The sequence below is a fragment of the Marmota flaviventris genome, chromosome 4 (genome assembly GCF_047511675.1).
Source record: "Marmota flaviventris isolate mMarFla1 chromosome 4, mMarFla1.hap1, whole genome shotgun sequence".
Lineage (NCBI taxonomy): Eukaryota > Metazoa > Chordata > Mammalia > Rodentia > Sciuridae > Marmota > Marmota flaviventris.
In genome coordinates, this window is record NC_092501.1 from 144,102,381 (window position 1) to 144,114,058 (window position 11,678).

The following is an 11,678-nucleotide window of genomic DNA, read 5'->3' on the forward strand; positions in this document are numbered from 1 at the left end:
AGTTATCTGACCAGCCAAGGGGAGAGGCAGAGCAGGAGCAGGGCCCCACTTACTGGAAAGCTTAGCTGCTCTGTGTGCAAGCCACACGCATGTGCTCCCCAGCCGTGAGGCTGGTGTTTCAGAGGCGCTGCCAGCCAGAGCTGACAGCTATGAGTATTAATGGGTAGTTGCAGAAGCCTATAACCCCATTAACAAACTGCAGGAGGAAAGACGCAACACCGACGTCAGGAGTTGGCCGTGACCTGGTGTCCCTGTGGCTTTCATCCACTCTACTTTCCCTGTCTAGCCTTGATGGATTCTCTGCCCTCTGGTGCTTATGAAGTCATTTAAAGGCATGAGCAAAGCATCCGCTGCCCCCAGAAGGCCCCCCATGTATCCTCAGACAGAAGCTGCATCAGTTCTGCATGAGTGCTCCCGCTCTGCCCTGAGAGGGCTTGGGGTGATTCTTTTATGCGGAAGGTCCCCCAGCCTGGCGTAAGGAGTTGGGACCCTGTGACAGCTGTTTATTCTGGAGGTATCATTGGTATATTTGCTCTTTAGAGACTTCTGCTTCCTGCAGGGCAGAAAGCAAGTGGATTATATCTTGCTGTCCCTGCTCCTGAATGCCACCCAGCCTGTACACAAGCAAGCTCTTCCCTGGTTGAAAGGAGATGTGCTGTGCTTCAACGATGCCATTAATGTCACTACACTGGTCATTGTTGGGGCAGTCCCACTTCCATCCCAATATCAGGGTAGAAAAGTGAGGTCAGCAAGCTGCCTAGTGAGCCTTCAATTGAAGGGGTAAGTGGTAAGATTCCTCCTCAGTGCCTGACTCCATTGAACAATCAACACATACCTCCCCACCAGCCAGGAATTCCTCTGGAAGGTCTCTGGGATGGGGAAAACTAAGCAGTGTCACTGAGAAATTGCAAGGCTTCTTTAAAAGGCCAAGCCCTATGCTTCCAAGAGCAGTAGTGCCTTCCTGAGGTAGACAATGCCCAACACCCATTCCCCTATTTTCCCTTAGTAAGAGAATCACTAGGGTGGCGATTTACCCAGAGCAAAAGACTACCTCCCCCCGCCTGTTTGTCAGCTTTCCATCACAGCAAATCCCTGAGACAAATCAACTTAAAAGGAGGAAACATGTCATTAGTAGCCTATGTACATGGATGATCACACTACTGGGGTGGCCCTGAACCATGGTCAACCAGAGGAAGGAGAAGCTGGGCTCCATTTGTGTACAATGTGTCAAAACGCATTCTACTATAAAATTAATTAATTTATCAATTTTTTAAGGGAGGAAACATCTATTTTGGCTCATGGTTTCAGTCCCTGGTTGGTTGTGTCGATAGTTTTGGAACCTGTGGCAAGGCACCAAGTCATGGTAGGGATCAGGTGGCGGAGCAAAGCTGCTCACCACATGGCAGCCAGGAAGCAAAGAGAGAGAAAGGAAGGGGCCAGTGTCCGATATCCCCGTCCCGGGCATGCCCTGTGGCATAACTTCTTTTCACCAGGCCCAGGGCTGTAGGCTGGCAACCAAGCCTTTAACACAGGAACCTGTAAGGGATACTTCAGTTCCAAACCACAGCACCTAGCTTCCCTCGCAGCTATGTGGAGCCACATGAGTAGTGATACATACCCGCAAATGTTGCAAAGCACTTCCCACAAAGGTTACTTAATAAATGTGGACTCAAGTGCAGTGTTCTTTCCTGCTTCCTGAACCACTGATAGTGGATATTCCACTTGGCATTCTGAGCGTAGAGAATGGAAGCCACACTAGCTAGGAGGGCAGAAAGACAACAGGTTCGTGGGTCTCAGATCACTGTGAAGCTATCGTTCCAGGCTGAGATTGCCTATCCTAGACATTGTTTTTAATTAATTTTTAAAATTAATTAATTGAGTTTTTGGATCCTTTTTAGGTTTACAGAAAAGCGAAGTGGAGAGAACAAAAAGCTACCATATACCTTCTCAGTATACCCCCTGCCGCAGTCTGGCTGGGCACAAAATCACGAGCCACTCAAGCAGGAACAAACTTTATTTTTGAAACTGCCGCCAATGCCCCGTACGCTCCCGGGAAATTGCCGACCGACCTACACCATGTTCTCCCGGACCCCAACAGGAAGTCCCTCCTCCAGAATTCCCTCCTACCGCACTTCCCCAACCAATGGGAACTCTCCAGGAGTCCCTAGCAGGCCAAGGTGGACAGCAGGAGTCCAATATCCATATGAATGCAGATCTTAACATAATCATATCATCTCAATGGCTTGCTGGCGTCACCTTTCAACCAAAAATGCCATGCATCATATTACTTGGCTGTGGCTCTTAGCACCCCCCCAAAGCTCCCTCTATATTTAACAAATTGCATTGTTGTGTTACTTTTGCTATAATCAATGAATGAATATGGATACATTTTTATTAACTAAAGTCTACATTTGACATTAAGTTTCACTCTTTGTGTTATACATTAGCATAGTTCACTAGTTTGACACATGTATAATGACATGTATTCACCATGATAATGTGTCTTGCAGAACTAAAAGTCCTCTGTATTCTACATATTCATCTCTCTCCTTCTCCTGGTATTCTTCACAACCATTGATCTTCTTACTGTCTGCATAGTTTTCCCTTTCCCAGAATGTCATGTGCTTGGAACTGTACAGCATGGAGGTTTTTCAGACTGGCTTCTTCCATTTGTAGTATACATTTAATTTTCTTTCAGGTCTCTTTGTAGCTTGATAGCTTATTTCTTTTCAGCTGTGAATAATATTAAATTGACTGGATGTATCACAGTTTCTTTATCCATTCACCTACTGAGGGATATCTTGGTTGCTTCCAAGTATGGGTCATTATGAATAAAATACCCAGAAACATTTGTGTTTTAGTCAGCTTTTCATTGCTGTGACCAAAAGACCCGACAAGAACAATTAGAGAAGGAAAGGTTTATTTGGCTCATGGTTTCAGAGGTCTCAGTCTATAGACGGCCACCTCCATAGTCTGGGCACAAGGTAAGACAGGCATCATGGTGGAAGGGTGTGATGAAGGAAAGCAGATGAGGACATGCAAATCAGGATTAGAAAGCAACACTCACCAGGGACAAAATATCAATCCCAAAGGCACGTCCCCAGTGACTTACCTCCTCCAGCCACACCCTACCTGCCTACAGTCACTGCCCAGTTAATCCGTATCAGTGGATTAATCCACTGATTAGGTTACGACTCTAATAATGGAATCATTTCACCTCTGGACATTCTTGCATTATCTAACACATGAGCTTTGAGGGCTACCTCACATCTAAACCATAATTAATTGTGTGTATGTTTTTATGGACACACAAGTTTTCAATCCTGAACTTTTCATGTTAGAGAAAACCCCCATCTTGCTTAAGCCACTTTTATTTTGGAGTTTCTACAAATTGCAGCCAAAATCACTCCTAACAGCACACTTCTGTGCAGAAAGACTGGTGAGGCCCAGGAGCCCCTGTGCTCCTCCCTGCTGTCTTTCCCCACATCTGCAGGGTCCTGTGTGAGGGGGAGCTCATTGCTGAATACTGAAACCCAGGTTAATAAGAATGGCCACTGGGGAGAGAAGGTTTCCAGAAATCCCATGATGAAACAGCAAGCTTCTGCTTCCCTTTGCCTGAGGACCTGAGGGCTCCATTATGTCAAAGTACAACCAGGACAAATCACTTCCTTTCAGAAAAATCACTGGTTTTTCCCAACCTGAATTCCTCACCCTGGGGTGGGGGGAAGTGAGTCAAGGGAAAAGAAGGGCCCCATGGAGAGGCCCTGAGTGTTTCCTTGCTGGATGAGGACTGGCGGAGGGGTTAATCTGAACAGTGTCTGTAACTCAGCCCCCGTGTGCTTTGCAGGATGTGAAATGGATTAAGGATCTTTCTTCCGGTGTCTTAAAAGTACACTGTGTGCAAGGCCCTGGGCAAATGACTCCCGGGTCCTGGTCCTTGCAGCTGTGTCAGAATCACTCTCTAGCTGCACGTTAGGGACACCAGCTCCTGCCCTCCTCTGGTGGCCTTCTCACTTGGCATGTATGCCCACTTCTTCTCCTCCTTGGCCCCCGTCTAATTGTTTCTAATGGTTCCTGTCACTAGGGGAAGTATCCTTGGTATCCTTGCCTAACCAAGGGCCTATCTCCCATATTGAGACCCTCCTAGGTGCTGGAGGTCCTGATTTCTTTGTAAACTCACATCTCCTAACCCTGCACACCCTGAGGACCTCCCCAGCTCTGACTGGCAGCAGCTACCTCCAACGTTCCCTCCTGGTGTGTGTGAGATGCCCTCTCTGTGTATTCTATTATTATTATTATTATTATTATTATTATTAGGTGGACACAATATCTTTATTTTATTTTTATGTGGTGCTGAGGATCAAACCCAGTGCTTCATGCATGCTAGGCGAGTGCTCTACCACTGAGCCACAACCCCTGCCCTCTATTCTGACTTTTACTGGCCTCTCTGGTCCCATCTCTGACTCTCACTTTTTGAACCTCATTTCACTCCAATCCAAACCTCATACCTGTCTCTGCTCTACCTCGAATGTCAGTTTGCTGAGTCCAGCATGCACTTGGTCTACTTTCCTCTCAGACCTGCATTCACATCTGGTGGCCAATGCTGTATAACCTCTATCATCCTCGTGCCAGCAGCATGTCAATATGAAGAGCTCACAACAATCCGAGGCAAGGAAAACAAGAGGTGAGATATTTTGGAAAATGGACATTGGTAAAACCTTGGCAAGACTTTTATCAGCAAGGAGTAAAACAGTGCCACATGAGAGCAGATTCTCTTGGGAGGAAATCTCAAACATTGATCCATGTTGTACTATAGGATGGGGTTCTATGGGATGGTCATTTTTTTTTTTCAACAGGAGGGATGGAACCCAGGACCTTGGACATGCTAGGCAGGCACTCTGCCCCTGAGCTATATCTTCAACCCTTTTTTCTTTTGAGACAAGTTCTAAGTTGCCCAGGCTTGCCATCCCTCCTGCCTCAACCTCCCCAGTTGCTGGAATCATAGACATGTGCTACTGAGCCAGACTTGGATGGCCAATTTATGAACTTTTGTCCAAACACATGTTATAGCTATTAACAAGAGATATGAAGACAACCAGAGTCATTAAGAGGTGATCTCAACAATGGTAATAACAACTCAAGTTTATTGGACACATAGTTTATGTCACACAACTTGCTCTGCCCTTTTGGTGTCATCTCACATAATCCTCACCCGAAAAATATGTAAACCAAGGCACAAGCTCAAGTTCATGGGGTAAATGATAGAGCAGGAACTTCAAAACAGACTTGTCTCCCAGAGACCTACATTAAGTCAGGATGAGCAGGCCCCCAAGTGACTAGAACCAGCCAGGGGGCCCCAGAGAGGCAGAAACCTCCCTGGTTCAGTGTCACTCTGCTTGACTGTCTGCTCTAGTGATGTTCTTCAATGTCCTGGAGGCCTCCAGCATCAGAACCATGGGTGGTGGTTGTTAGGAAGCTCAACTAATGAATCAGAATGTCTGAAACTGACAGTGGGGAAAAGTTCAAATAGCTTCTTCCAGACTTTAATGAAAATGCAGAAACTGATGCTGATTTGGAGTGGTCAAACCATCCAAATAAGGCTTCAAGCCTCGATGATGCCAGAGCCATAAATTCCACCATCTCTGACTCAGAGAACTGATGAAGAAAAAAAAAAAAAAAAACACCTATTTCCTGTCCCTGATGATTTCCATTCCTCCTCTTCCACCCAGGCAACTTCATTCCCGATGACCTTTCTGAATGTAAATGATATCTATCCCATCCTGTTGAGTGGCTCTGCCACCATCAAGGCTCAAAGATGAAACTTTTGTATTGATACGAGAAAATTCGTTCTCCCTTTGTGAAGGACACCCAACACCTGCTAATGCTGGTCTTTGAAGTAAGCCAAGGGGCTGGCACTTCAAAGTACCTATTCATACACAACTACAAAATGAGAGTTGATGAAGGGCTCAGTTGGGGAAGTATCCTTGGTGTCCTTGCCTAACCAAGGGTATTTAGACCCTGGAGTGAAAGAAAAAAAAAGAGAAGATTTCACATGAACCAAATGATTCAGACAAGGCAGTCTCTCCCTGATCTTCTCGCTGACAATCTATGCAGGGATGGGGGAGGTGGAAGAGCACACACTTATGAACACACTTGGCGCGCGCGCGCGCACACACACACACACACACACACACACACACAATAAGCACCTCTTGCTCCCCGACTTCTGTGGCATGCTGATGGCCTTAGTACTGGCCAGCCATTTGTGCTGCCATTCTACATGGTTTTCCACTCTGCGGGCTAAAGCCTTTTTTGTCCTGAATTCATGGCCTTTATTGCAGCTAGACATTACCTTCAGCAAGGAAGTGTTCTTACAATCTATTTTTTTCCTGCTATGTTTGTAGTACATTTTGTGTATTATTTTTTTTCTCACCTGTTTTTGCTATTTTTTCCAGGCAGGACTAGCCCCATTGAAATTTTTCCTTTGTAAAACTGAATAATCCGAAAAGAAAATTATACTTCACAAAGAGAACTAAGTCAATCAATGTTCCTCCCTGGGCGGGGGGCGGGGGGGGGGGAGGCAATCATATAACAAATTTCCACCTCATTTTTTTAAAAAAATCGAATTGCTGTTATTTTTATCCCAGGGATTAATACTCATAGAACCTTATAATGGAGGTTCTTTTGAAGAATCAATTATCCAATAAGGTCCAACTCTGAACTAGGGGAAAATATCATGAGCACAGAGTCACAGTCCCTATGTTTTGGGCCTTGGCTGCCAGTTCTGCGTGACTTTGGTGAAGCCAACTGACTTCTTCCACATTCTCCACATCTGTTAAGTGTGAGACATTCCTCTGCCCCTACCTAGAATCTTCATGGGAAGTTGGGAATTTTAAAAGATAAAGGTGTTCTCAGGTCTATAGTAAGTGTTCAAACTTCTTCGAGAAATTAAATCTCACTCATAAAAAATAAACTTCACTGACCATCTCCTCAGATGTTTCATGGATTGAAACCACGATGATGATCACTTTTATATTTGCTATTGTTTTGTTGTTGTAAGTTTTTAAATCATAAACAGCAACAAGTACCCAATGGAAATCCCCAAAACTCCTTCATTCTAATTGAAAGTCACACAATGCAGGGTTTTTCCCTCATTAAAATTTTTCTTTAAAAATTATTTTAATTAAGAGACACCAATTTTAAATCAGTGTGAGAAGTTAATGTCAAATACAAAGTGACATCTAGACTAACAGAAATTTCTCATTCAAAAAATTTCCCCAAACAAAAACACAACCAAGGAATAAAACATAGCAACGAGTTTTTCCATGTGTGGAAGACGTTAATCATGTCACCCATGACGAAGGGTTCAAGTTCTATTCTCAGCCTAATAATTCCTACTTTAAATTTCTCTTTAAATGCATGTTTAGAAAAAAAGAGTGGCAGTTCATTTCACTTAGATTCAAACTCTCACTTAAAAGGATAGAGGCAGAGTGGACCAGCAGATTACTGACAGCAATGTCACAAGAATGCAATCCCTATAGGAACAGGGTTGCCACCCTTTTGTATTTGCAGTCAGTTTTGTCAACTTTTTCTTTTACATAGTTGACTAGGCTGTAATACAATGTTTAGAAAAATAGATTAAATCTAGATATTGCTCTTAAGGTCCTTTTTAGGTGTGATTAGCAATTAAATCAATAGACTTTGAATAAAGCCAATTAGGGGAAGGCTATTAGTCAGCTTTCCGTCACTATAACAAAATACCTGAGATAATTAACTTATAAGATAAAAGGCTTATTTTGGCTCACAGTTGCAAATGTTCCAGTCTATGATCAGTTGGTCCCATATCGTTGGGCCTGTGGCGAGGCAGCACATCATGGCAGGATTGCATGTCAGAGCAAAAGTACTCACCTCATGGCCAGGAAGCAAAAGAGAGGGAGAGGAAGGGGCTGGGATCCCACTGTCTCCTTCAATGGCAGCCTCCAATGACTTGATGACTTCCTTCTAGGTTCTACCTTCTAAGGTTCCACCACCTCCTAATAAAGCCATCTTGGGGACTAAGCCTTAAACTCACAGACCTTTGGAGAATAGTCAAGATCCAAACTATAGCAAAAGCCTTAAAAGCAGAACTGAGACTTCCCAAAGAAGAAGGCATCAACCTCAAGAATGTCACATGTAAACCCTATCTGAATTTTTTCCAGCCTTCTGACTCAATACTATGGTGTCCACTCTTACATCTGAATCTCATCCAGGTGGATGGATGTATGGATAGATAGATAGATAGATAGATAGATAGATAGATAGATAGACACACAGGTAGATAGATCAATAGATTGATAGCTCTCCTATTGATTCTGTTTCCTTGGCAAACCCCAACAGATACATGTTCTGTGTAATACTTAGAAAGATCTTCCTCATTCTGAGATTTCTGAAACAATTTCCTCTCACAATTTCTTTGTCATGCTTTCATGTTTTTAATTTTTAAAATGTTTATTATTCCTTTTTTATTTTGCTCTATATAACATATGAATAGGAATATAACAATGGTATTCCCAGATAGGGAAAAGCCATTGTGACTTATATATTTTTGCATAAATATTAAGTAAAGAGTCTGGTTTTCTGATAGAGTTTGTAAACTGGCCCAGGGATCAATTAAAAAGAAAGGTTTCAAAAACACACCAGGAGAATATGAACATCTTTGGGAAGTGGATTTCGTCATAGGAACTACTTTAGAGGACAAAACTTGCTTGGATACACAAGTCCTGAACTATTTGCTTAATAAAAATTAGTAACTTATGAGTGATACCTTAGATCTCAAACTATATCATCAAAATTAAATTAGTCTGAGGGACTCCTGACACAGATTGATCTGGGGCCAAGATCACCAGTTTGCCCACCAACCCTCACTATCACTGTGTCTTGCAGTTTTGGTTTTGCATTAGAGCAGTGAGTGATGCCCTGATTCAAACCTGCTGGGAACTTCATACTCCATATTTCATTCTGCCTTTTATTGAAATCTTAACACACACAGCAAAATTGCCCTATTGCAAAAAAAAAAAAAAAATTGCAACCCAATAGGAAGATTAGCTATTGGGGAAAGTCCTCAAGATGCTGACTCAAGAGGTCTGAGTCATCCTTCCTTCCTTGGGTGAATTTAGTTTGTTCACAAGGTCCTTTGAACACAATGAATAGTTTGGAGCTGCTCTCTCCATAGAGGAGAAAGAGGATCCCGATTCTATAATTATACCGACACAAAAATGCTACTCTCAGAGTTTACAATAACATCTTGGATGTATGTGCAAAGCAATTCAAAGTTGAAACAGCCTCAACATGGGTGTTTTTCCTCACTAAGTATTTGATGTGGCCAAATAAAACCATAGTCCAGAAAAAAAAAGAAAACAAAAGAAGTCCTCAAATCAAGCATGGTCTGAATGTAATACATTTGAAATAATCAACAAGCACACACAGGAGCAAACACACCCAGTTCACAGAGGAGAGGGCCATAGCAGCACAGGTAGCCCTGGGCAGCACCTCCGTCCCTCCTGTCCAGGGTTTCACCCACCCTCAGTGAACATCTGGTGAGCACAGTACAGTACAATGTTCTGAGAGAGAAAACTAGAGACCATATTCACATAACCTGTGGTACAGTGTATTATTATCATTGTTCTATTAGTCATCATGGTTCATCTCTTCCTGTGATTAATTTGCAAACTATTATGGGCACATATGTTTAGGAAAAATCATCATGTACTAAGTTTCCTTGCTCTCTGCAGTTTTAGACATCCACTAGAACGTACCACTTGTGGATAAGGGAAGAACCACTATAGTTTCTTTTCAAATTATCATTTTACAAAACTAGTCCTTTTTTTTTTTTTCCTTTAAGAAAGAGTATAGAATAGAAGCAGGGTTACAAATGGGTCGAGTGCTCCTGTAAAGAATGTCTGTCAGGTAAATATTTGATAGGCCACGACTGGATTCAATTTTATTGCCTTTATTACCTGTTTGAAATTACATGATTAATGATTTGGATTTTATTTTCTCTTTGGAGGGCTTGCTGTTAATAATAATTAGCATTTAAATCTGATGGACCACATATATTTGTCCCTCAACAAATGAAAACTTTCCTCTTGTTTGCCCTATATGTCCTTTGGCACAATTAGAAGTTGATTTCCATATTTCATAAATAGTGCTACTTTTTAGTGTTTTAAATTTGAACAATTTCTTGCACCCATGAAGCTATAAATCATTATTTTTAGTTTTTCCCAGATGGACGGCTCTTGACCAACATTTCTTTGGAATCATGCCTCTGTGGGTCTGTGCCAGATGTACCGTCCTTTCCAATATGATTTCCTGTTGCACTTGTAGTGGAATCTGCATATCATCTTTCCCACATGAAAGTATCTGAATGCTTACACAAATGAATTTTATTAACATGTTTTGAAGAGCGGGAGGAACCGGGGGAAGTTCAGTGGTCAAGCATTTGCCTAAAACACACAAGGCCCTGGGTTCCCTTCCCAGCACTGCAAAAACAAGCTAAGAATATAAAGATTGAAAAAAGAAATAAACAAGATCATGGTATTCATATTACTTTGAACCTACTGTTCCTCTTTAGCAACATTTCCCCATGTTACTAAATTATCTCCTGTACCATCCTTTTGATAGTTCTGATCCACATTTTTGGCATGCACCTAGCAACATGTGAAATAAAATTCTGTTACATGAAAGAGAACAATGACCTGATTCAATGATAAATCAGTCAAAACTCCTGGACTGCTCTTGCTCCTGTTCAAATGTGGGGCTGGTAAAAACTATAAATATATATATAGTCAAGAGCTTTCTAGAAGGTGCTGCCACTGGAAAGCCCTCCCCTTCCTGCTTATGCTCAGAATATCCCTCCCTTCCTAAAACCAGTCTTCGCCCTGCCGTGAGTTCTCTGCTCTAAGAGAATGCTCACAGTTCTGGAAATCTGCTGCTATCCAAAGCCATCTGAGGGCTTTCAGGAACTGGGCCACAGGGGTCAGAAGATTGGGCATCAGACAAAGCCCTCCTGCTTAATTTCTTCATGGCAAGAAGCAGTACACTCCTTGTTCCTCAGTTTCCTTATCTATACTATAAGGATAATACTAGTGCAGTCTTACTAGTAGGCTAGTAAACAAATGTAAAGTGGTGAGCTACCAAGCAAATGTAAAGTTCTCAGTTCCGTGTCTGGCAAAATTAGGCTCACTAATTTAAGCCATTATTACTTGATGGATGAAATCCTATGCTGATGGGTAGAGTAATCCATTCAACAAACACTAAGACTCTGCAAGGTACCTGTGTTAGTCAGCTTTCTGACACTGTGACAAAATACCTGAGATAAATAACTTAAAAAGAGGAAAGGTTTATTTGGTCTCACAGTTTCAGAGGTTTCAATCCTTGGTTGGCTGGCTCTTTAACTTTTGGGCCTGTGGTGAGGCAGCACACCAAAAGTGGGAGTGTGTGGTGGAACAAAGCTGTTCACTTCATGGCAGCTGGAAAGCAGAGAGAGAAAGAGAGGAAAGGGTGAGGGTCCCAGTATGTCCCAATAATCCCTTCAAGGACACAATCCAAGTGACTCAACTTTCTTCTCAATAGTGCCATGGGCTGCCGGGCAAATCTTTAGCATATGAACCTGTGGAGAACATTTAAACCATACTGGTGTC